This window comes from Notothenia rossii (assembly GCF_949606895.1).
Source record: "Notothenia rossii genome assembly, chromosome: 3".
Lineage (NCBI taxonomy): Eukaryota > Metazoa > Chordata > Actinopteri > Perciformes > Nototheniidae > Notothenia > Notothenia rossii.
The window spans coordinates 58,208,553-58,235,142 of NC_136901.1; the positions used below are offsets into that span (position 1 = coordinate 58,208,553).

General features: G+C 39.5%; 1 long non-coding RNA gene across 1 annotated transcript; it reads left to right on the plus strand.

Annotated features, from left to right (window-relative positions):
• The first annotated feature begins 2,610 nt into the window (after positions 1–2,610).
• On the plus strand, positions 2,611–3,374 carry LOC307033582. Its single transcript, XR_013806565.1, has 2 exons — positions 2,611–2,774; positions 3,241–3,374. It is a non-coding gene; the product is annotated as an uncharacterized lncRNA (long non-coding RNA).
• The last annotated feature ends 23,216 nt before the right edge of the window (positions 3,375–26,590 follow it).

Below are 26,590 nucleotides of genomic sequence, written 5' to 3' on the forward strand. Positions count from 1 at the left end.
GCAGGAGGGAGTTCGAGTCATCTGTAAAAAAAAACAGATTAACCACCTGGCGGGACAGGTTCACCACCTGCTCACTCACCTCAAGGCTGAACCTCCAGCCGGACCCGAAGCGAATGCGGACCCGGCGCCCGCTTCCGACACCGTGTCAATCCGCCTGGCTCCGCCGGAGAAGTTTTCCGGGGAATCCCATGACTGCCGTCCCTTTCTGGTGAATTGCAGCCTACATTATAGTCAACTTCCGACACCCTTTCCCACGGAGAGATCCAAGGTGGCTTTTATGATTTCCCATCTCACCGGACGAGCGACGGCGTGGTCTACGGCTGAATGGTCACGTGACTCGCCGATATGCAAGTCTTTTGGACAGTTTACAGACTCCCTGACGAACATTTTTGACCACACGTCCCCAGGCAGAGAAGCAGCTCGGGTCCTTTACAAGTTAAGTCAAGGAAGACGCAGTGTGTCAGACTACGCAGTGGAATTTCGCACCATTGCGGCCGATAGTGGCTGGAATTCTTCTGCTTTGTTCGATGCCTTTATTGATGGACTTACGACCGGACCCTATTAAGGATCAGCTGGGGTTATACTGTATCATAAGTTCTAGATCCTTGACTTTAGCCAAACAATTCAAAAGACAAAATGTATTTAAAGACCAATCTTTATTTGAAGGTGCCTCTTAACCTGATATATTAGTTAAACAGTAATAGTATTGACAATCTAAAAAAACTGAGCAACTCAACAGTCAACTTTATGTTTGTTATTGTCTAAAGCATTTATTATTTTCATTTTCCCCCTCTCATATTCAGTGTGGACGGATTGAGACAGCGTGGTGTCCAGAGAGCTGCAGAGACTTCAGGGAGAAACCTCCATGTGATGGACGTCCTGTCTGTTGGTTTGGAGAGGACTGAGGGTCTTTCCTCTGTGAGGAGGACCAGGCCTGATGGAGGAGCCCATGCTGGGCAAAGCTGATACCAACTGCACAGGCCTAGTCTGTCACTTTATTTGACTAAATGTGTTTATTTATACATTTAATAGGTTTTACACCTTCTGTCCATATGTGCTTTTTATTTAAAATATTTTTGATTAACTTTTGGTTCACATTTCAATAAATCGTATTTATATTTGCACTCCTTTTGTCCATTATTCTTACTGAAAATAGATTACACATTCACATCTGACTGAAGATTGGCCCCATTTAATTGTGACGTTGCAAACTCTGCGGTACAAGGCACAAGTGTTGTGAAGCTCATAAAGTGAGGCAAATAGAAATAATCAGCTGATGGAGTGTAGATGTGGAAATAGATGCATCCCATCAGCTGACTATGTTTTTCGCCACACTTTATAAGCCTGACTATAACCATCCCTTCTCTGAGGTGCATGCAGCGTCACAAACAAATGATGGTCCTGATAGACTACAAAAATATTCGGTGTGCAGATCTTTGTTTTACAATAAAAGTAGTTTCTTAGTGAATGTCCTGTACTGGTCTTAAAATCTCATAACATCAGGTTTTAATTTACCTCTTGGATGTTCTTCTTGACCCTCAGAGAAAGAGGAGATGCTGAGTCGTGTCTTTCAGGCATGGCCTTTCCTAACAAAAATGACAGGAAACATAAAACATATTATTGCAGAACAAGTGTGTTATTTATGAAAGAGGTGTGTTTGTGTGTTTAGGGGCTGTTGATATAATTATTTTTTAATTGTAATCAGATTATGAATGAACAGTATGAAATTCATCAACATTGAAATATATTTTATTTTCAAAATAATATTTAACTGTTAAAAAACGTAGTGCAACTGTAGAAGCTTGCTCTGTTGTCTCACTGAAAGAATAACTTTTACCACGTTTTTACAGACAATATTCAGAGATAAATAGTAGCAGTTCTCACTATGTGTTAAATATCTTTGCCTTCAATACATTAAATTAGAAAGATGACAAAATCATATTGCTTGTTAACATCTAAATGTAACTTTTTGCATAGAAAAAACCCTCAACTTCACTGGTGTGTAGGTGATCTAGTATTTAGTATTGTTTAATGGAATGTATATCAGTGTATTAAAGTCAATACTTCATTTATTTAAACCAATATCTTTCTTGATTATTTGTACAGTATGAAAAATAGAGTCTTTATACCTGTGCTGAAGTTCACTGCTGTGAGGAGTCCAGTTCTGTCTCTCACTCTCTGGTCCAGCCTGTCTGCATCACTTGGACACCTTAAACAAACAGATATATGTATGTAAAATACCATGTGTACAAACAATATAACTTATTCTCTTCTGTTGAACATGTTGGATTGTGTATTGTCCGTGTCAGGGTCCTTTTTATTGTACTGTAACTTTGGAAGTTGTGTTACCAATGCTTTCTGTTTATTTGATATCAATTTGGTAATACAATTAATAAAAACAACAAGGTTTGGGTTTGTTCTTCAGATATGACTGACGTTAACGTGTAACCTCAATAATGAACTCCAGAGGCCTGTACTACGAAGCTGGTTCAACCTAACCTGGATATTTTTGAGTTAGCCGGTTGGCCTAATCCAAAACATACGCGCTCTCGCTAAACTGTACTACGACGCGGGTTATCAAGTGGATCGCTCAAGCCAGCGGTGCAGCGCCATATAGACTGAGAGTTATGTCATCTCCGTTCACTCCAATGGACCACTTTTTTACAGCAATGGCGGATCGTGGAGCCTCTCAATCGTTCCCCGGAAGTTAGCGCCAAGGCTAACAGAGCTGTAGAGTTGCAGCATAATAGCCCGTTCGTGACGGACTTTTAAAGGTAAGAAGAAGTTTAAAGATTTATATTGCGGATATTATCAGTACATCTGATTCAAATTAACATGTGTATTAAAGGATGTCAGTGGATTATCCCTAAATTAGTAGATTTAGGGAATGTTTACAGATAACAGATTAAGCTAGGATACCATACCATAATACCATACACTATACCATAGTGGTTGAATACACAGTATTAGGAAACACTTTATACTTACTGGACATGTTATACTCATTACATACTGTATATAAAATATGACCAAGAATGTGAGACAACTTTATAGAAATTCATATCACATCTGTTACTGATGCCATTTGTCATACTTTGTTAAACTCACAAATAATAAAGTTCCATAACTTCAGTTGGGAACAAAGACCACACCTTATCTCCCCAAGGCAATTTCCCATCCAATAGGTGTGCTATATAGGTGTGTATAACCCTTTCTCCTGTCCGTTACTCCCTCTTTCAGCACAAGAACCAGAGGGGGATTCAATGGAGCCTGAATACCTGCACTGAGACCCTCATCCTGCACCCTGAGTCTCAACTCTCAGTGTTTTTCAAGCCTTTCCCTGTTTTTTTGTATTAAACAAAACATTAAGCTTTCCCATGGTGTGGTTTTCGTTTTGTGAAAAAGTGCAAATTCAGTGTTTGTATATAATAACCTCACATATTTTTTGCTGTTGGTCGTGAAATTGCTCCTGCTGACTTGAGCCAGCCATTTTTTCCTCCGCTCTGTGTCAGTGGGGAAGCCGTACATTCGTACTCCTTTCTCGGAGCGATTTGAGCATCCCCAGGCAGCACAGCAAACCATGGTGGCGACTAGGAGGCAGCACAACAAACCAGGACAACACGGAGGAAAAGGCACAGACAAACTGCATGATATGCTATTCAATGTTTATTGAATTCCATGTATTTGCAATTGATGTTCCTAAAACAACACATTTAACATCATCATCATCATCATCATGCTGCTGCTGCTGCTGCTGCTGCTGCTAGTCCTTTGATAGTCACTTGTCGGTCTCCTGTCCTTTCTGAAAGCCATAAAGATTACATTAGTCATTTAGATAACTTGTGTCCTCAATTACCATGGGATTACTGAAACTATCATGAATTTAAGAAAATGGTAGAAATTAATCTAATCTGAATTTTGAAGCATTCCTTTAGATCCCCTCCCTCTAAATATATCAATAAACATTAGAAAGTGATGCTCCTGACTACCATACAAGTTTAAGAAGATAATATTGGTTTTAAAGAATTCAAAGCTATAAATAAACAGCAACAGGCTCTTTAACCAAGGCACTGTTAGCCGAACATGTAAACTAGTTGTTCACACTAATCCTAATATTATCACTTAATATTAGCAAATTCTATTTTATTTTTTAAAACATATTGATGTAAATACATACACATATCGATTTGTTGTATAAATATTGCAAATCAAAACCTTTATTCACTAATAATTACCAAAAATCGTAGTTCTATCTCCTGTTATCAATGCATTCACATTGCCCGCAATGAACTTCCGGGGAACGATCCTCGTCTGCATGAACCACGTGACGATAACCGTTTTTGGACTTCCGCTGTCGTAATTCTTCTATCTATATGGCGCTGCAGCTGTGTTCTATTAAGTTAGGTGCGCGTTCACATGAAAGGGGTGGTATTTGGAGCATCCGACCAATCACAAACATGGAGAAGCATACTGACAGCGCCGCGTCATACTTCCTTAATGAAAAGTAAACTATAATATTAGACATATGAAGAAGTTAAACTTTAAACATCCATGACTTAAACACTTTATCCAGGATAAAAGCCACATAGTTACATCTGCAAGGTGAAACAGCTGTTAAAAGAAAAAGTGTTTGAATGCGTACATTAACAGGTTTATGATATCACTGCCCCGTCTAAGACATGAGTGGATCTGACTTTAATTACATTTGTCTCGAGTGTTTCGTCAACTTAATGTGTTGCTTAAAATAATACTTCTGCATACAGTATGTGACACTGTGAGTGTTGCACGGCCAGATACGGCTCAGCTGACTCAGATAAGGAAATATATGATACATTATGATGTGATATGCCGCGGACTGTACTTCATGTTACTCTGATCCGGTTACTTATGTTGTGGCAGATATTTAAGTAAGCTTTCTTAACGCTAATGTTATAATCGTCAGATTGCTCTGAAGATGATAGGTGATATTCTATTAATGTTCACGTTCACACAGTCGGTGATTTTTGCCGGCCGTCTTTCCTGCAACGGCAGCTTTTCTGTATTTCCTTTCTCCTGTAATATGACTTGATCGCTCTAAACTCCGCACACTGAGCTCTGATTGGTCAGCAGGCAGTGCTTTCACTGAGTTGAGCTCTTAGCCTGCATAAGTTACCATGGAGATCTCGCCTGCTAAAAAGAGAACCAGCATCGTAGGACCGGAAACCCCGAGTTTTCCCTGAAGTTAGCCGGCTAAGCGAGAATCCTGCTTCGTAGTTTACCCCCCAGCTCAACCAACCATATTGTAATATCTAAGTAATCGTCTTGAAATATGACATTAATAATTGTAATATACACACATCTTATTGTGAGGTTGATTTCACATAGGCTACACTACTTCGACGTTAAATAGCTGCTAAACGCTAAATAGAAAATAGCATGGATACTTTACAAAGGCTTTAAAAACAAAGCAGGAGCCCAAGACAATTACAAAACGTGTCATTATGTCAGTACAGTTCAATTGGTTTTATTTTCATAAACGGTTATCAACCGTTAGTGCCAAAGCAGTAGGCTAATATATTAATTACTGCTGTAGACTACAACCACTACTTGTTTAGCTAGTGTTAAATATGTTCTTTATTCTCGCGTCCAGGAGAGAAGCTTTAAAATGAGACTAAATAGAGTCTCTGAAAAGATTCAAATGGGATACTTTAATTAAAAAAGGCGCGGTAGTGTTACAGACAGAATATTGTTCCGGCAGAAAATAGCTGTGATCTGGCTCTCCTGAGCAAGAAGAGAAACCCGAATCCCCCGTTCGGTGCCATTATATATCCTCTGCTGGCTCCTCCCCGCCAGCCGGCTCGCCTCGCCTCTAATGTCCGTTGTTGCATTTAAACAGAGGATTGGTACTTTTCACCTTTAACATATGCTTAACACGCCTTTTCTCCTCATATTCTCTTTCATCACTTTTCATGTAACACATTCTAAACGCTGTAATCAATACTCTAAAACATACAGAAAATGCTTCACGGCTGGTTTGGTTTCCGGTCATTCCGGATGTTGTCACATGCTACTCTCGTCTGTAAACAATAGTGTATTCAAATAAACTGTACTTTCATTTAATATTCAGCATGGTAGTATCTCGACATCTATAGTTGTAGTGTTAAATCAGTAGGTTTCGATTTTCACCACATCACGTCATTACTACTACTACTACTCAATTCACCTCTTTAGGAAATCGTATATTAGCCACATGCTAAATGCTAACCGTAGATGAAGGATTTTCAGAATAAAAGCTTAACTGCTTGTGCACAAGAATTTCTGTTTTTTCAGTATAAAAGAGCGTTTAAACTGACGGTATGTTTAAGCTACATTATACCATCAAAACATTGATTTTAATTTCTATCAGTCCCTCCTTACACACCTAAAAGGTGTGTATAATACTGAAATCAATGAGTTCTTCATCTGAACTTCGCATAGTACATATCTCATATTAACAAACATGCAATCAAAATGGAATGGTTCAACAGGCTTAACTTTACAAAAATACAAAATAAATTATTTGCCTGTGCTCAAACATAAAAGTTTTCCCTTGTGTATAACTTGTATCTTTTGCATTCAATATCATTCTTCAAAATAGCAGCAATGGCTCGGTATCAGAACATTTCTTCCTCCCTCCTTTCACAGAAACCGTTCTCATACCACGCTCAGTGTTAAGGCACTTGTTTTTACAAAGTGAAAAGAAACAAACCATTTTAGAATAGCAATGATTTATACAACATGAAATCTACCATATTAGAATAGTATAAAATAATAAAGTCAAATAAAATGGACTATCTTAGAATAGTGTAAAATTAATTGGAATAATAAAAATATACTATCTTGGAATAGTATGAAGTAAATTAAAATGAATTCACTCCATTTTAATTTTGCTCACTTCTTCACATGATATCATTTAAAGAATCACATCGGCTGGACATTCATTGATCAATCTCATCTCCGAACATCCATATCATTTAAACTAACTCATCATTGTCATCAACATCTGTATACGGGGGTGGGTCGTCTTGTTCTGCTAGCATTTGTAACTGTCTCCTCATGAGAATTTTACCCTCCCTCTTTTCATACCATTTAAGGTATGAAAGTAATATGTTCTCTAGAAGGGGCCGTTGTGCGTTCTACTCTGGGGTACGGCTTTCTAGACAGTCATTTCTGGGAGAAGATTTTGGTCAGTTACAACAGTTGTAGAATTTCATCACTTAAAAGTTCCTACTCAGTAACTTTGGGTGGTCTGTTCTAATGCAGTGATAAAGTCCTTGAAATGGTGTGAGAACCGGTGGAATATCAATAACGCATTATACTAATTTATTTTCAATTATGTTCTACTTAAATAGCTATGCTAACCCCTTTTATAGTGTGTGGAACCTTGGGTGCCCGAGCATGTGATAATTACTCCCTCCTTTAACAAGGACTTTAAAACAGAAGTAATTTCATTAATGGTTTGTAGTTCAATTCCGGAATTTTCACTTATGGCAGATATGTTTCTCCTTTAAATAACATCTCTAAATGTGAGGTCATCACTGATTGAATGGATGACCATTAGGAGCTGGTGGCGCTTGTCTTTTAAAACTCATACTCTGGTGCCGTGCGCTCCCTCTGAAGCTGCAAGTAAGATTTAAAACATCTGCAGGGTGGGTTGAGCGACCCCTTCTCCCTGAACGATGTTTGTTGTAACAAATATGCACCATCACAATGAGTGCTCCAAGGCCCTGCATGTATTGCTCCCAACTACATTAGTTTAAAAAAAATTAAACTTTGCTATCGCTCTTTGCCCAGTGTCTTTTTAAAACTCTACATCTTGGACGACAAAAAAATGTTATTTCCACCTTAACAGTTATCCTGTGGTAATAACCATGCTACAATGGAGAAATCAATACTTTAGATTGGAATACTATCTTTGGCTTGGTACTAGCTCTACCTTTAACATTTTCCATACAAATAAAGATTTGTCTGCTTTTATAGAGTGGTTACTAAAACCATCCCTTTAAACTGTAGGTCTATACTGTAACAAATTAAATCTCCCCCAAATTCAAACATGAATAAAAATCTCTTAAAGAATAATTTGTTCATATGATGAAAAGATTGAATAATATGCTCTACCCTCAGTGTGTTTTTAGGGTTATTTAATAGTTTCCTCTTTCTTTCTTTATAAATTCACCAATTGATTAATTCATGGCTAATAAATATTTTTCTTTACGTATTTCTCGTTGGTGAATAAGTGTGTTTATGTGTAAACTCACTCACTCCCGTTTTCCTTCTCTCCCCCTCTGGTTGTCAAGCCACGACCCCCTCACGTTCTGCCGGACCATGCCAACTCCTCCGACCTGTCTTCTCCTCCGTCCACCTTCTCCTCAGTCCATCTGCTCTTGGATCCTTCCGCTGTAACTCTTTTCAGTGTCCCATCTGCTTTGCATTTCATCTCCTCCTTTACAGTCTCTACTGGTTGCATGGAGGGCGTATTCCGCTCTCATGTCCCACACTCTGCTCTTGTGCCCAAATCTTGTGGCTCAGCTTGGAACTTCATGTCCTGTGGGGGACCGATGACAGTGTGCCTTTTTATGTCACCTGTCGTTCTGGATGCCTCAGGTGGAGATGGTTCAGCTCTGCTTCTCTGTCTGTTCGATGGAGGAGGAGGAGTCTTCCGTGGTGAGGTCTTTTGTCTGCTTGGAAGTTGGGGTCGTAGCGTTCTGACAGGCGGAGAGATAGAGAGAGAGAGAGATCTCGTGACGCATTATCTATAGTTAATTCTAACACACTTGAGGTAAAATAAATCCAACCTTTTCCACTCTATTTTCCTAATCTTACTATCCATCTTAGTTGTTAAATGTCATCTAAATACAATTCATGTCTACTAATAATTGTACCATATCCCTAAACATTGCTTTCACCCACTGTAACATGTTTACTCCAATTAACTCTTTCAGGAAACCATTTTCTTCTATAAATTGAAATACCTACATGTTTCAAGCACCACATATTTCACACACTATAAAAGAACGTCTCCATATTTTCTCCATCACTTTAAATCTCACTGTTATTTAGAACCGTAGTAACTTTTGTGACTGGACATATCTGCAATGTCGCCACTATCTGCTGGGGAATCTTGTTCATAGAGTTTGTACATACAAAGCTGTACTTGTGGGTTAGTAGCCTGTGTCTAACAATCATTTTCAATAATTGTGCTCAGGTCACCGATCGGTTGTTCATAGCTTAACAGGGGGTGTTTCTGGTACAGACTAAAACATGGATCCATTATATTTAGAGATTCCCCTAATCTGTAAATCCCCATCACTTACATATCCCGATCACTTAAACCCATCTCATCATTTGATACAAGATCTGCATATAGGGGGGGTGAATCATCTTGATTATAACCGCCTCACCTTTGGGAACGAGTATTTCTAACTCCTCCTCTTGTTGCTCAGCTGATCTTTTGGCTCTGGGGATAAGTGAAAGTCTCTGAAACACAGCTGGAGTCTTGTTAGTGATGTGGGCATTCTTTATGAGTGAACTAATGGTTCCATGTTTTACTTGATATTGTACTCCCCTTCCAACCAGAAAGGTGCCAAGTGTAATGAGCACAATCAACAATGCTATTCTGACTCTTATCCCTAGGGGACCCCACAATTGGTTTGGCTTTGTTCTTGTCATCATCTCTATTTTATCCCTGGTTGTGTCCGTTACAGAATTTAAATAATGAGTACAAAAATAACCTAAAAAATTGGACTCTTTTTCAGATGTAAAACAAAAAATAGGTTTTCACATTAATGTACAATCTATAAAAATCTATAGACAATTTGTCTTTTGAGCTGTTTCTATCTTTATCTTATTTCTATTTATTGTTTTGTTCCAGCTCTGCCAAATCAGTCCTAACTCCCAATAATGTTCCTGAAGTTGCCAGTGAAGGGTGACAATGTGTGAGGTGGTGTCAATTTGCTCCTTTTTCTTTACCTTTAAACCGGAGCGCGTGTGAAGTTTGTTACAACTTTTCACGCTTCCGTCCACCGGGGATGAGCCCACTGTCTTTTGTGAACTTTCACCCTCACCCAATCACCTGGCCGAACAGGAGTCTCTTCTGGTGTCTCGTCTGGTATCTCTGTAGTTTTCCTAGCCTGCTGTGTAGACAAAACTTGCATAATATTACTCAGAGTTCTGACATATTCATCCACTTCTATTTGTCTAATATCTAAAACTGGACCACTCCCTCCTTGGAGAAGGCCCAAGCTTCGGCATACCTCTTGTTGTTATGAGACCTATTGTTGACTACATGTTATTATTTATTAACTACAACGTCACTGAAATCAACATATCTGTATAATCATGACACTCCCTCCTTTGAGCATAAAATGCTCAATTAATATTGCAATGATTACCCTATTCTGAACAGGACATGTAAAACCCATATCGTTGCATTAAATAAATATAACTTCTCCGTGTACCCACAAGGGGTACAAAAATATCGTATGATTTATGGTTTTCTGATGGTATAAATGCATATTCACTAAAAAAAATCAGCAATTAGTACTTCTAATAGTTTACTTGTTTCTATAATGGCTTTTGTCATGGTATTATGCATCATCGTTGCTGCGAAAAACAATACCCCTGGTGTCGCTAATGCGTCTCAATAATTCTAGGATTAGAGGATTGGTTGACACTGCTGAACTAACATATGATAAAATAATATTTCTCCAAACTGAAGGGAAAATATGAACTATTCTCACAGAGAGTGACCTGCATGAAGGGCTGGTGCCCCTCACTCAAATGAGATATTGCCTTACGCACTACACTATAAATCAGTAAAGTTACTCAAGAATAAATAAATAAAAACTGATTCTTGAAACTGCTGTAAAAACCCTACAACTTCTTCATCCAAGCTCTCAATCAGTGTTATGTTATTTAATCTGCAGCTCACGCCTTAAAACAGATACTTCAGACCGATTATAAAATTGTGTTTATGAGAAAAATGTAATCTGACTCCATAAATCACATAATTGTTTGATTAAAAACTGCACTTCTGGCTAACAATAAATGAAGTTCCCCTTTAAACACAGCCCCGGTCTTCTGACGGGGTCTATCTATGTACTGGCTGGAAAATGTTGGGCCAGTCTCTGTCGCTCCGTCACTGTTCTCCCGCTAAGAGTCACTCTCTAGTTCAGCTGGGTTCTTGTTGACTTCTTCACTGGTTTGAGACAAGCGACCCTATCGGACACCTCCCTTTGTAGCCAGACTTCACCACAGCAGAATCGAGTTTCTGTTTTCAGGTCTGGACAGCTTCACGTCAGGTGTATCGCCGCCCCTTGCATATTTTGGGTGGAAGCCCGTCTTCTTGACCTCACTAGTTGTGTGGACACAATAGTTTTCTGTGTGGGGGAACAACATCACTTGTAATCTGTATCCTTCTCATAATTACAAAAATAGTCTGCTAAATGTTCTACTCTGCTACTTCTAATCTGTGGATGCTCTGTGTAAATGCAATATTCTACTCACTATCTTTTAAATAACATTCAACCTCTCCCTCCTGTGGTGACATATGTGGCTCTATGTAGCTGGATTTCAAAATACTCTAGTGCTGAAGATGCATCACCTGATGGTCTGGTCCTCTAAGCTTCCTCATTGTTGTGGTTGATACCAGGCTGTCTGTGGCATTTGGTTCATGTTTGGAAATCCTGTACGTCTTTGACATCTCTGGGTTGCTTGGTATTTCATATCGTGGTAAATGAGATGTTGTCTCCATTCTTCAATGGGTATAGCGTCTAATGCCACCACATCTCCCAGGCTTGCCTGCACTGATTGGGGAAGGGCGTTAATGACCGCGTTCTTCCACAGCATTACGACAGACGGTGAAACGTCATGTCGTTCTCCACTGCAGTCCTCCCACACTCCTTCACATCTCTTCAGGAAGGCATACATGTCTTCCCCTGGTTCTTTTCTCAGGCTGTTGAGGGCATGTAAACTCTGTGTTGTTGGATAGATTTGACGAATGGCAGCCCAATACCTCGACCTGAATTTGTTGAAGAAAATGTAATCTGGAGAGTTGGTGCATTTGGCCTTGGAATCTACTGCTCTTGCCTCTAGTCTTCCTTCTATCCGTCCAAGCAGTGCCCTCATGTCTCCCAAGCACAGGTGGTCTTGGACTGTGTATTTCTCCAGATCATTCACCCACTTCTGACCTCCTTGTTTAAGTGGAGGTAGTTTTGCCGCTAATGCTTCCATGTCTCTGTGAGTCCATGATTGGTATTTCAATCCTCCTTCTCCAGCCGCTATCACCGGTAGCGTGAGTGTTGAGCAGTTCTTGAGTCTTCCAGCTTCAGTTACGGTTGTGGTGTCTGGAGAACCTTCACCTTCTCTTCTCTTGAGTTGTGCTTCCATACTTTTGCTGAGGTCTTCCATCTTTCTGTTGAGCTCTTCTTCCATTCTTATGCCTAGTTCTTCCAATCTTCTGTTGAGCTCACCAGATAGGAGTCTTACCTCATACTCCAAGTCTTTGACACGTGTAGCTGTGGGGAGAACGTCCAACTCCAATACTCCTCCTAAAACACCTAGAGTTGGAGCTTGTATTGGGGGTTGAAAGAAACTGTATTCTTCTGTCATGTAGGGAGGAGGCGCATCTGTCAGGCTTGGAAGGAGCTTTGAAGGTTGGATTACTGGAGCTTCTTCTGTCTTTTCTTTATTATCTTCCTTTGCTGTGAGCACTGCTCCTTGAGCCACATACATGCCGTTCGTTGATTCTTGGCTGACATATTTTAGATGGAGTACCAGACTTGTAACTCTAGATTTTCTTTTTTCAGCTCTGTTTATCGCGCTTTTAGCAGGTCCATACCAAGGGGGTTGTCCGGCTTTGATCCATGCTTGTTGTTCTCGCAGGTATTTTCAATTTTCATGGTCAATTACTGCTTTTCTATGGGCTTTCGTTGGTGTTGGTTGATCATCAGCTGGATACAGTCCTCTCGTTTGCCATTGTTCCAACAGTTTCTCCATGTGGTTTCATGTCTTTTGTCTAAGATTTGGAACTGTTAAGCATCTGATCTGATTTGTATCCTTCCCTTGATATCTGCTGTTGAGCCTGGCCCTGCGTCTAGTCTCAACTTAGTTTGTTTTGGTGACATGTTCTCTAATTATTTATTAACTTATCAAAGATGAAGCACTAATCTTCTGACTAGCACCTTCGTTGCTGTTCGTCCGAATCTTAAATCTTTTTTTTCGTTTTTTTTTTCTCAAGGTTTTATGAATTTTATTTTAATTATAGATTATTTTATTTTTTTTAAGTTTAAGGTAAAATATTAAAGTTAATTAATATATAAAAAATATGCAAAATTAAAATATGAAATGTTAAAATAAAGTTGTACCGTGTATGGTTTTGACTTTGAAATATGAATTTGGTTCAAATCCAAATCTCCTGTGTACAGTGCATACCGAAATGTATGAAATAATGCTAATGTCAGCACTTGTGTTAGTTTCAATAAATTGGTGTTTGAAAAAGTATTATGTAAAGTTTCTTCTCTTATAATTAGAAACCACTTGCAATTCTGTCTTGGCGATCAAGCATGTGTTTATTTATAACACTTAAAATTATACTTCACAATGTTATGGTGTTTCTTCTATTTGGGTAATAATTCTGTACTACCACCAGAGTGCGCTATTTTAATTTCCAGCTTAATCCACTAGGGAATAGCTGTTGCAAAACTGACTCGTTTTTAACAAGGAGAAACTTAGTTTCCTTAAAAATATCTTTAAAATAGGAAGAACATTACACTATGGTTAAACAACACAGCACATAACCGCCAAAACACATTTGCAAACAAGAATATTCACAAAACCGCCAATACACATTTACCAGCAGAAGTAGGCTACTTCCAATAGTTCTAACTCTAACAAGAAGTATGATGTTCTTTAGAAGATGGAATGCCTAGCCTCAGTGTGTTAAAGCAAACAGAGTACTTCAATTAGCATTTCATGAAATGGCGACTGCCGTGTGGCTCACTGTGAACATGAGGTCAAGACAAGATGGCAACTGGTTTTCCAACCTTTGACCTGAAGAACAAAGGGATTTGAGAAAACACCTGGAGTTGAAATAATGGTGAGGTGATATTTTGTCTAGTAAATTCAACACACAACACTGTAGTTTAAAATAACATTTCTATTTAGTTTACAATGATAAATGGGCCTTATACCCTTACGTCATAGCCCTCTACCCATGTACGTAAATGTTTTGACTTTAAGAGCCAGTATGGTCATCTCTTCTGTTTAAACACGCTATTTATGGGACAAAATGGGACGCTATCCAAACACAATCAGAAGAATATCTTCTATCTAACGCACGAATGTCGCACTTCCTGCCGTAATCCACAACGCAATGTCTTTTTGAAAACAGAAATAAAGTAACCACTGAAAGCTTCAAACTCCTCAGGCCTTTTCCTTGAAAAAGGACTTTTTTAAAACAGCCTCACACTGTTGTTAACACAAAACACTCACTCCAATAACCTTAGCTTCAAACTTTGGCTGTGTCTTTGCCTCAAGCAGTCCCGACTGCTTAATGGCCTAAAACAATTCACGTAAAACGTAAAACGCAACAAAAGACACCTATATAAGTGATTGGCCTCTAGCCGACATGTAATAACAGACAAACGAATAGCATGCAGGGTTAAATAGAAAAAAAAGAAATTGAACTCACCCTGCCTGTAACAAAGCAACGCCACGTGGTAGGATACCAATGTTTATCAATTTAGGCTTGTTTTAACTTAAATTTAGGCAGTCTTTCTCAGGAGTCCAACTTACCAGACAGACACACACTCCTATTGTTCACTGTGTAATCTATTGAAGATTTTGAATAAACAGGTACTTCTTTACCTTCCTGTATGGGCCCGAGTGTATGTCTGCCAGCATTGTTCAAGCTCCTTTGAAAACTGCAACTGCTCTCCCGCTGAAACGAGATCACGTCGGGGTCACCAATTGTTAAATATGTTCTTTATTCTCGCGTCCAGGAGAGAAGCTTTAAAATTAGACGAAATAGAGTCTCTGAAAAGATTCAAATGGGATACTTTAATTAAAAAAGGCGCGGTAGTGTTACAGACAGAATATTGTCCCGGCAGAAAACAGCTGTGATCTGGCTCTCCTGAGCAAGAAGAGAAACCCGAATCCCCCGTTCGGTGCCCTTATATATCCTCTGCTGGCTCCTCCCCGCCAGCCGGCTCGCCTCGCCTCTAATGTCCGTTGTTGCATTTAAACAGAGGATTGGTACTTTTCACCTTTAACATATGCTTAACACGCCTTTTCTCCTCATATTCTCTTTCATCACTTTTCATGTAACACATTCTAAACGCTGTAATCAATACTCTAAAACATACAGAAAATGCTTCACGGCTGGTTTGGTTTCCGGTCATTCCGGATGTTGTCACATGCTACTCTCGTCTGTAAACAATAGTGTATTCAAATAAACTGTACTTTCATTTAATATTCAGCATGGTAGTATCTCGACATCTATAGTTAGTGTTAAATCAGTAGGTTTCTGTTTGCACCACTCCATGTCATTTCGCTGCTAAATTCACCTCTTTAGGAAATCGTATATTAGCCACATGCTAAATGCTAACCGTAGATGAAGGATTTTCAGAATAAAAGCTTAACTGCTTGTGCACAAGAATTTCTGGTTTTTCAGTATAAAAGAGCGTTTAAACTGACGGTATGTTTAAGCTACATTATACCATCAAAACATTGATTTTAATTTCTAACACTAGCATAAACTCAACAAAGCTAGCGTTAGCTGGCTAACTGACGTTATTTTGCCGCTAAACTGCACGATATAAAACGGTGGTCTTCAAAGCGGATTTAATCCTTAATCACAATAATAATATTCAAAGTAATACTGGGCAAGTAATGGGCAAAATTTACCGTTGATTGCCGCGCCATGTCAGTGGACTGGTAGCAATACGAACCGTTAGCCCCGCAGTCATCCGGTACGACCTGACTATGGCTGTGTGACTGTGTGACTGACCCAGCGCCATATAAACTGAGAGTTTATATGGCGTCCGTTCACTCCAATGGACCACTTTTTTACCGCAATGGCGGATCGTGGAGCCTCTCAATCGTTCCCCGGAAGCTAGCGCCAAGGCTAGCAGAGCTGTAGAGTTGCAGCATAATATCCCGTTCGTGACGGACTTTTAAAGGTAAGAAGAAGTTTAAAGATTTATATCGCGGATATTATCAGAACATCTGATTCAAATTAACATGTGTATAAAAGGATGTCAGTGGATTATCCCTAAATTAGTAGATTTAGGGAACGTTTACAGATAAGAGATTAAGCTAGGATACCATACCATAGTACCATACACTATACCATAGTGGTTGAATACAGTATTAGGAAACACTTTATACTTACTGGACATGTTATACTCATTACATACTGTATATAAAATATGACCAAGAATGTGAGACAACTTTATAGACATTCATATCACATCTGTTACTGATGCCATTTGTCATACTTTGTTAAACTCACAAATAATAAAGTTCCATAACTTCAGTTGGGAACAAAGACCACACCTTATCTCCCCAAGGCAATTTCCCATCCAATAGGTCTGCTATATAGGTGTGTATAACCCTTTCTCCTGTCTGTTACTCCCTCTTTCAGCACAAGAACCAGAGGGGGATTCAATGGAGCCTGAATACCTGCACTGAGACCCTCACCCTGCACCCTGAGTCTCAACTCTCAGTGTTTTTCAAGCCTTTCCCTGTTTTTTGGTATTAAACAAAACATTGAGCTTTCCCAATGGTGTGGTTTTCGTTTTGTGAAAAAGTGCAAATGCAGTGTTTGTATATAATAACCTCACATATTTTGTTGCTGTTGGTCGTGAAATTGCTCCTGCTGACTTGAGCCAGCCATTTTTTCCTCCGCTCTGTGTCAGTGGGGAAGCCGTACATTCGTACTCCTTTCTCTGAGCGATTTGAGCATCCCCAGGCGGCACAGCAAACCATGGTGGCGACTAGGAGGAAGCACAGCAAACCAGGACAACACGGAGGAAAAGGCACAGACAAACTGCATGATATGCTATTCAATGTTTATTGAATTCCATGTATTTGTGGATGTTCCTAAAACAACACATTTAACATCATCATCATCATCATCATCATCATCATCATCATCATCATCATCATCATCATCATCATCATCATGCTGCTGCTGCTGCTGCTGCTAGTCCTTTGATAGTCACTTGTCGGTCTCCTGTCCTTTCTGAAAGCCATAAAGATGACATTAGTCATTTAGATAACTTGTCTCCTCAATTACCATGGGATTACTGAAACTACCATGAATTTAAGAAAATGGTTGAAATTAATCTAATCTGAATTTTGAAGCATTCCTTTAGATCCCCTCCCTCTAAATATATCAATAAACATTAGAAAGTGATGCTCCTGACTACCATACAAGTTTAAGTTAACCAAGGCACTGTTAGCCTAACATGTAAACTAGTTGTTCGGACTAATCCTAATATTATCAATTAATATTAGCAAATTCTATTTTATTTTTTAAAACATATTGATGTAAATACATACACATATCGATTTGTTGTATAAATATTGCAAATCAAAACCTTTATTCACTAATAATTACCAAAAATCGTAGTTCTATCTCCTATTATCAATGCATTCACATTGCCCGCCATGAACTTCCGGGGAACGATCCTTGTCTGCATGAACCACGTGACGATAACCGTTTTTGGACTTCCGCTGTCGTAACTCTTCTATCTATATGGCGCTGGACTGACCCAAGCCTCGTCATTCTGATTGCTCCGCCCCTTCGCTCCAACCCCCCTCCCTCCCCCCACATCTACAGGTGAAAATTACTTTTGCGACACATTTATCACAAGAAGTGTAGCAAAAGTCAAGACCGCAGATTCGTCGATTTATACTGCCACAGAGCAGATTCGTCAAGTTGTAATGACTGATTTGAGAGGTTGTAAGGTTGTAAGTTGCAGTTGTAATATATTTAAAATATGTATTTTTCTGCAAGTGAACATTTCATCACTAAGTTCATTTTTTTTGTACAAGCTGCAAAGCTTTTTTTTCTTCTGTGACTTCAAATTTAGTTCACAGTTACGTGGATATTTTAGACAAGTGTACATTTGGTTCACAGTTACGTGGGTATTTTATACAAGTGTAAATGTATGCACACAAACTCAGATTTATTTTCTGCAAGTGCTCACATCAGGTTTTACACGCTCTCGCATTTTGCACCATATCTACCTTCATACTCCAGAGAGCCTCCTCGACGCCCGATCCTCGGTCCTCGATGTGCATTTAGAGAAATGAGATGTCCTTCAAAATGGCGCGTTGAAATTAATGTCCAGGTCACTACCGGAGGACCGAGGAGTCGTGGAGTCGAGGAGGGGAAATTAGAGTATTGAGAAACCTCTTATGTGTTGTTGGCTTGCACATAGATAACATTAGCTACATTAGCTTTCTTCCCAGACTCACGGCAGTTCGTGAAATGCTCACCAACTATTCACCAGTCAATGGATTTCCTTAACTTTTCACAAACTGTAATCTGCCTTTAGACTGGGATGGATATATGATGTGCTCAGCCATGTGAAGCAGCAACTAAGCATATTTATTTAGATATTATTTCTAATGTATGTAAAATGGTATTAATAGACTATTGTAGTGCCGAGAGATAGGGAGTCAGAGGCGGTGCAAGGAAGGTGCAAAATTGAACTTTATTAAAGAGCTGTTGACTGGTTGGAGTCCGGGTCGACAAGAGAGAGAAGCCAGGAGGGCACACAACATATATAGACAACACACAACATGTCCTTGTGGAAACAAAACCCCAACTGCAGTTCCATGTGTGAATTATGAACCAGTGTATTAATAGGTGGTCACCACACTATATCATTTTGACCTCTAGCTGGTAGTATGTGCCCAAGCCATGGGGTCTGATGTTAGTCAGATGCTTTTTTGTCAGAGGAACAGGAAGAGTAGAGTGAAACTGCAACACAACTTAGTCAAAAAGATTGTGCGTTCACACCTGCCTTGTATAGTCCGGTTGAATCGAACCTTGGTGCGTTTAGCTGCTTGGTGCGGTTCATTTGGGTCGGTGTGAACACAATCCGAGACCTCTTAAGTGAACTAAACAACCGGACTCTGGTCCGCTAAAATAGGTGGTCTCTGTGCCAGTGGCGTAGCTGTGGGTGGGCCCGGGTGGGCCTGGGCCCACCCACATGCACGCCTGGCCCACCCACAGCCAATCAGCGCTTCATAGCGCAGAGCCGGGAAGCCCAGAAGGAAGTGCCACAAACTGCAGTTCATCTAGTGGCCGGCAGGGGATGTATGCAGAAAGGAGCAATTCCCATAGACCCCCATGTTAAAATGCCCAACTTTACAGCAGAAATAAACATGTTTCTAGCCTGGATCCAATAAAACTTATTCTGGATATAGTTAGATTCCACCTTCACGACAATGGAACAGGGAGTGCATTTTTTTACCGTGAGTTTTTATAGTAAGTAAAGTAACTTTTGCCGTGAGTGAATGAAAGTATTATTTCTTCTGTAAGTCTGCAGTTTAGCTTGTACACATTTGCTGAATATGAAAACACTCAGTATGTGCCCATGTGCGACTGTCAAGGATAAACAACCTGTGGCCGCTGATATATATATATGGCGCTGATATAAATATATGTCATATGTATTATTGCTACACAAACATTACATTGCAGTTGTAGTGTCGCCAACTCCGTTTCTAATATGCAAAAAGACAGCAACATGCGTCTTTTAGATCTTTCCAGACGAGAGATCTCTCTCCCCCGTCTGTGTGCGAGGGGGCGGGGCAGTTTACACACACGCTCTGCGACATGCATGCAACGCAACAACACACACACACGGAGGAGATGGCGGAGAGAATGCTCTCCGAGGTGTGGTTAAACTATAGCCGTGTCGATGTGGACAATGCTCGTTACCAAAAGTGCAATAAGAGTTTAGAATATATTTGCGGTAACACAAGCAATTTGTCAAAACATCTTGCAAAAGTGCACCACATTCAGACGGAGGAATGCACCGGGTTCGACTGTCTTTCTAGCAGCTCTGTAGCCCCATCCACGAGTAACGTTTCCACGTCAGGTGTTATATGCTACTACATTATACAAACATGGGTTAATGATTAGAGGTAACTGAGTTATTTATTTTGTTAAAGTTTCAGCTATTCTGTTTACAGTTCTGTCATCAGATTATTTAATACGATTTGTTAAAACATTGTTGTTTCTTGTGATGTGAAATATTATGTATTTAATTTAAATAAAAAGCAATGTTAGTTTTGTTCACAATTTGTTTAGTAAGTTTACCTTATTTTTTTCTCCAAAAGAACCGATAAAAGTACCGTCAAAAGCAGTACTGGGTGGACGGGGTGGTGGGTGGACGGGAGACACTCGCGCTCGTGAACTGTCAACGGGGGGGGGGGGGGGGGGGGGGAGGCTTGGGGGACCTCTGTGTCGCCTCTCAGCGCAACTTACATGACGCCGTTTTAGACAATATAATAATAAAGGGCGGTGCCGGTGTCGGTACCAGATGTGTTCGGGGTACCATATGTGTTCGGGGGCCGTCTCTTACCAATGACGTCACGCATTGTACGCATTGTGATTCGCTGTACGGTAATTTACCCAGGGGTGCTCGGGGGCAAATCACATCTACAGATCATGACGAACCGAATTGAATTATTCCTATGCTCCTAGCGTGTGAAAATGTTTGTGAAAAACATGTTAAAAAAACATGAAAACGGAGCAATGGCTGTACGCCATTGGCTGTACGGCAACTCAAGAGGACCATCATACACGGTCAAATTCCGAACATTTAAACATAGCCTACACTTCATTCTTTACTTTGTCCGTTATTGTAGAAGATGAACTACCTCTCTGAAAGGTCCCAATGTGTTAATTTTGATGGGCTGTCTTCTGAGTGGTTAAACATCACTAAAGATTTTCTGACTTCTGACTGCTTTGGATATATAATTACACCACAATAAGGTTTTACTATCACAGTGCACTGAGATTTGTGACAAACTGTAAAGCACTTACACATCACTGTACACTGTAAACCAAGGCGGTTTTGCCATCACTTACTGTACTGAGGCTCAGTCACTGGTACATTTTCATTTACAAAGCCATGTTGGATAAAGTACCATCTTATATCTGCTCCCTGATCTCTCGGCAAATTGAAAGTACTTATTGCCTGAGATCTCATGCTGTGGTTTTATTAAATGTGCCAAGTGCTAGGACTGTCTTAGGGAAGAAAGCTTTTAGATGTGCAGCTCCACTAACTTGGAACAGTCTGCAAAAAGAATGTAAAATTACCAACCTGGTATCACTACATGTTTTTAAAGCTCGGTTGGATGCTCCACAGTCAGATGCTGTTGGTACCTGTACATGTGGATAGATATGTAAATTGTAATCCCTGTATTTTTTGCTGTATGATGTCCTTTTGTTGTTCTGTTGTTTAAGTTTTTATGTCTTCATGTGGAACCTACTGCTGCAGGTCTCCCTTGAAAAATAGATCATTGATCTCAATGGGATTTTACCTGGATAAATAAAGGTTTTGAATTGAATGTCGAGCATTAACTGCAAGTCACTCAAATGCATAAACTGGAGAATAATTATGTTACAAGTGTTACAGAAAACATATCCAAGTGTAACAAACATCCAGTATTAACCTTACTGTTTTTTTACTAACAGTAACCAACTAATAATTTTCATGAAGTGCATATTTATTCCAAACTCACAATATATATAAATATATATTATATATATATATGTAATAGAACATAATGCACAATGGTACACAGTATCCAAACTCTTTAGGCACTGGTCAGAGGCATTCATGTAAAGCAGATCACCAGAATCCAATACTGGTAAAAACGTTGAAGAGATCAAATGTTTCCTTGTCTGAAAAGAGAAACCTAATTTTAAAACAACATTTTCAGTGTATGACTTGAAAGATAAGTTCTGATCAATAATAAAACCTAGATATGTGTATGTAGTGACCCTTTCAATGTCAATGTCAGTCCCTTGAACAGTACAAATGTTGGGGAGAAAAGAAGTTAACTTTTTGCGATTTGAGAATATCATGAGTTTGGAGTTGTCTGCATTTAATACTAACTTGAGTTGAGATAAATGGGATGGAATAACATCAAAGGCAGACTGGAGGAAATCAAGACTTGCTCTATAGAAGAGGATGAACAATAAATAACAGTATCATCTGCATAGAAATAGAAAGCAGCATTTGAAAGATTATTAGAGATTATTTACATACAGTATATGGTGAAATTATTGGTCCTAATATGGAACCTTGACGCACACCCTTTCAAATCAAATCAATCAAATCAAGTTTTATTTATATAGCACATTTATAAACGATTTTTGGTCCAGCCAAAGTGCTGTACAAATAATAAAAATACCCTACAGTAAAGACATTTTACAGCTAATACAACAGCAGTTTGTTCAGAATATCAGTATGAGAAGAAAACGACACCCTTTGTCCTTAGACCCTCACATCGTACAAGGAAAAACTTCAAGAGAAAACCCACAGTTTAAAGGGAAAAATGGGAGAAACCTCGGGGAGATAACAGAAGAGGGATCCCTCTCCCAGGACGGACAGACTTGCAATAGATGCCGTGTGTAAATCGAAGAGATAATACATTTGCAACATAGGTAGACCGTATGTTAGGAAATGCATGCTTCTATAATAATAGGATGAATCCACGAAGATGTCAACAATCCTGTGGGAGCCTTCAGGGAGGCAGCACGACGAGACCCAGGCAGGACCGCAGAGACAGGTTCAGCCACGACCCGAAGTCCACGACTTAATCCAGAACTCAGGATAGAGGATCCAGGATGCGGGACCACAGCAAGAGGATCAGCCTCGACTCAAGATCACATCAAGACACAAAAGAAGAAAAATTTGGCTGGCTTAATCGGAACATGAGAATACACAGATTCAGACAGACAGAAGGAAGAACAAGCACTCCCTTTGGAGTGATCTTTTTTAAATATTGAAGTTAAATACATCAATCTGGTGCACTTTGAGAGCAAAATGAAGAGATATATGGATACCTCTCAACATCCATATGAAACAACTGTAAACAGATTTACTTTGTCTTTATGGATTCGATTGTGGACTTGATTGTGATTGCTGCACATTATCCCTTACTTAATAAATACTTTTTTTGATAATCTATTATATAGAAAAGTATATCATATTGATATATAATATATAATTTATTGATAATATATAATATAATCAAATATAACAATCAAAACGAAATAAGTAGTATTAAGTATTAGGGCTAAGAAAATATTGTACATGTGAAATAGTTGTATGTATTGATTTAAATTGACATGCATACGCTAAGAAAAATAGTCCGTTGTTACTGTTTGAACTAACGTACCAACGGCACTGAACATATTACATATTACCTACCATATTACGTTATATACTTCTTACCTTCGATTTCTCTTGTTCTTCTCCTCATTCGTCTTTGTTTTTCTTCAAGTTTTATTGTATTTCTTCAAGTTTTTATCTTGTTGGTCGAATGCACTTAAGCGTCAGCTAAATACAATGTAATGTAATGATCAAAAAACCCCTCTATAGAGCTCCTGCGGTCACGTGACTTTTGGTTATCAGCCACCATTTTGGCAGTAAACATGACGACCGGCGCCAGCGTTTTCCTACCGTGCGAGTATACATCTCATTTTAATTCAAGTGAAATTCGGCTTTATAGTACAAAATTAGAAAGATTAAATATAAGCGACCCATATAATGCACCCGGTGTGTTTTTCAAGAGCATAACCTCCTGCTCTGAAGACGATGTACCCGACTTGCGCTACGCGGACATCCACAGCTATCTTGTAAGCTTTCCATCAGTGTACTCAGGAGACTCCCTCAGAGCTTACAAAAGCTTGGAGGCTTACAAATGGTGTCAGTCCGGCTTCGTAAACAACATTCAACTGTGGAGTCTTACATCCAAAAACTTCGGCATCATCACTGCAAGGGTAAGTATTAAATTATTCCAGTTTGATAGGCAGTGTCACGTTAGCATTGTTTGTTTATTAGCTTGTCTAGCTACGGCAGTGTCACGTTAGCATGTTTGTTTATTAGCTTGGATAGCTACTGCAGTGCGTCTGAAACTAGTTTGTATTTTTGCTTTTTGAAAACTTTTTGTAGCATTGTACTGTATTCCTTCACCCACCTGATATGAAGTGATCACTGCATAAGCGAAAACAAACGGCCGGGGGGTCCCATCTTTCAGTCTTGTTCAGACGGCTCCTGGCTCTTTTAATCGCTGCGATCCACTTTTCCCTCCTCTCCGCGTCTTTTGGAATGCGATAATAAGATACACCTTTCTTCTTCCCACGCCTATTTGTGCAACCTGGTGCACAGCAGTTATCCACCATCCTCGACAATCTGCCAGTGCCTGCCAATGAATTTACTGACGCGATTACTGCCAAAATGGCTGCCCCCTTCGTTTCTCGTCACGTGACCAGCATATGTGACATCATCCGCAGGAGCTCTATACTAGTCTAAACAGCGTGGGTAAATTACCGTACAGCCAATCACAATGCGTGACGTCATTACGTCGTGACGTCACTGGTAAGAGACGGACCCCGAACACATATGGTACCCCGAACACATCTGGTACCGACACCGGCTGTCAGCGAACCGATCCGGCCTTTCTGCGCGACTATCACTCAAATGCGGGACATAGTCTCAATGTGTGGGACGCGGGACAAATAATAACAATGCTGTGTGTGCAGTCCCGCACAGTGCGGGACACCTGGTCACCATACACAAACGGTTCTGCCCCTCACACACACACACACGCTTCAAATCAAGTTGCATAAATGCTTGAGCTACGTTTTTATTATAATTACTCTGACATCTGCCTATTATGTTTTTCGTCATTAATACAACAAACACACACTTGCAACTGATAACACTGGCAATGATTTTAGATTTATTAGACTATTAAAAAAAGAAATCATGCTTCAAATAAGTGGGGGGTATGGTACCCGGTACGCCTCACTGGAGGAGGGTGGTGAAATGGCTGATAATTTAATACGATACGATCATGTTAAGATTACGATCGATTTGGTCGCTAGTCTGTTTTTGTTTGATTGAAATAGTTGATGACAAAAAAAATTACTATACCCATCAATGTGTTTAGGCACACATTTGAGAGCCGTGCCTATGTTTTTATTTTCACTGCTAATTATGCTTAGCTTATGTTCTATTAGTGCATTAGAAAATCATTAAAATCATTAATGAAGTTTCAGCTCAGACCCCACGCTTAATATGTCTCCCCTGGCCCAGCTACATTTCTCCAGGCCCACCCACACAAAAAAATTCTCCGTCAACTACATAAAAGTAAGAACACCTGTCGTCTGTGAAACGCCCCTCCTTACTGCAGAACGTCTCTCATGTTATAATGTTTTTTAACGGACGTTGTCTGATTATATAATCATATGCGCGGGCCGCTAGTGTCTGTTGATCTCCAGATTAACAGCAGCATGAGAATAACCTGCCGAAAGTGCCGATGCTCCATGGCGGAGGCTCCTGTAGAAATTGCCGGGATTTACGTTTTTACCCCCTTAATGTCTGACCAATGGTTGAATAGCATTTCCGTGCACATGACTTGTGTTTAAAGTTTATAGTCCGTTTGAGTTTTGCCCATGTGAACGCAAACCGAACCTTCTGAATAATGAATCAATGTAACAAACTGTGGTCTGGTGCACACCAGAGAGCGGACTATTAGGTGAATGCACCTTGGTTCAGGGGTTACCAAACTTTTCAGCCCGCGACCCCCAAAATAACAGTGCCAGGGGGGGGGTGCTAGTGAATTAATTTCAGTTTTCCGCACAAACACTGCGCTAGTGGATTGTCAAAGGGGGAGCCTCGTTGCGGGGAAATTATACAGATGGCTAGTCCGCCCCTGAAAATGTCTATGCAAACGTTATTATTAATATTAATCTTTTTTTTAAAAAAGATAAAAAGTGTTTATCATTTTTTTTAAATATTTTTTTATTTTCCATTTTTATTTTGTAATCATCTCGCGACCCCCGTTTGGGAACCCCTGCCTAGGTTAACCAATAAGCTGAATGAATATATAATTTTCTGCAAGTGAATTTCTTTTTCTACAAGCTACAAAACTTTTTTTTTTCTTATGTGACTTCAAATTTGGTTCACAGATACGTGGATATTTTTATACAAGATTAAATGTATGCACACAAGCTCAGATCTTTTTTTCTGCAAGTGCTCACATTAGGTTTTACAAGCTCTCATATTTTGCACCATGTCTACCTTGATACTAGAAACCAGTCAATTCAAAACTGACAACCAACACGATGAATACATTTTTTAACTGCTCTGAGATAATATAACTCCTTTTTACATGTTCTTTACATTAACATAATGTTCTCCAAATACATTGAAGAATGACATGATGGTAAATGCCAGTTAGATCATTTAAAATGGTATTCTCTGTAAACTGTAGTTTATTAGTCACTTTAATTATGTGGCATTCTGACAAA